This window comes from Giraffa tippelskirchi, chromosome 10 (assembly GCF_054371585.1).
Source record: "Giraffa tippelskirchi isolate mGirTip1 chromosome 10, T2T-mGirTip1v1.2.pri, whole genome shotgun sequence".
Taxonomy (NCBI): domain Eukaryota; kingdom Metazoa; phylum Chordata; class Mammalia; order Artiodactyla; family Giraffidae; genus Giraffa; species Giraffa tippelskirchi.
In genome coordinates, this window is record NC_137284.1 from 45357419 (window position 1) to 45358905 (window position 1487).

The following is a 1487-nucleotide window of genomic DNA, read 5'->3' on the forward strand; positions in this document are numbered from 1 at the left end:
TTAAGAGAACGTCATCCATGAGTTGATCAAGCAACTTGTGACCCTCTGCCTCCCCTTACCTTTAAAAACCCTTCCCCAAAGACCATTTGGGAGTTCAGGTCTTTTGAGCACTTGCTGCCCATATTCTTGCTTGTTGTCTTGTAATAAATGTTGTGCTTCCCTTCACCACAATCTGGTGTCGGTAGATTGGCTTTGCTGTGCTGCTTGGGTAAGCAGACCCAAGTTTGGTTTGGTAACCAAAGCACAAGGGAACTTTCCAATTTTTTGGCAGAGAAATCACCCCAGACATTGGCACGTGTGATTTTGATGCTTTGCCAAGAGAAGATGCTTTGTCAAGAAGCTAATAGTGAATCAGAAACTTAGAGTGCATGTCACACACACTACCTTAACTATGTAGCTAAACTTAGCATGATCAATAAGAGAACACACTGCACTATGTACCTCCTGATGTGATATAATAAGAAATATACATTATTTAGTTAGGAGAAAATCAGATAAATCCAGAATGTGTGATATTCTACAAGACAGCCAGCCTGGACTTTTCAAAATGACAATGTCATGTGTGATAGCCACCATCCAAGATGTCCCTCTAATAATCCTAGCTATTTGATATTCATGCCTTTGGATAGTTCCCTCCCACACTGGCAAGGGCTGACTTGTGTAAATAATAGGGTATTGCAGAAATTACTGTGTATGGCTCTCAGAGCTAGGTCTTCAAAGACATTGGCTTCTGCCTTGTATCTTTTGGCTCAGTTGCTCTGGAGGAAGCTAATCACCAAGTCATGAGAAGGACACATAAATAGTCCTATGGGGAAGTCCATGTGGTGAGGAACTGAGACCTCTTGCCAACAGCCAAGGTCTATCTTGTCTACCATATGAGTAAGCCCCCTTGGAAGTGATCCCCCAGCCTCAAGCAAGCCTTCAGATGGCTGGTTCCTCAGGTGACCTGTGACTGCAACCTTATGACCTACCCCAAGCTGGAACTGCACAGCTAAACCATTCTCCAATTCCTAACCCACAGAAAAATGTGAGTTAACATCTGTTTAGAGTTAAGCCGCAAGTTTTGAGAGGTATATAGCTGCTCTACTTCAGTAGATAATTAATACATTGTGAAAGAAAATAAAAGGCAAAAGAATGATCCAGAATTAAAGGAGATGAAAAGAACATGACACCCAAATGTCATGCATAAGTTTTCATTGAATCCTGGCTATGGGCGTGGTGGGTGACAGCTAACAGATATTTGAAGGAAAATTGGGGAAACTTGGGTAACATTTCTGTGAAAAAGTGAAAGTGTTAGTTTCTCCATCATGTTAGACTCTTTGCAACCCCATGGACTGTAGCCCACCAGGCTCCTCTGTCCTTGGGATTACCCAGGCAAGAATACTAGAGTGGGTTGCCATTCTGTTCTCCAGGGGATCTTCCTGACCCAGGGATTGAACCCAGGTCTCCTACACTGGAGGCAGATTCTTTACCGTCTGAGCCACCAG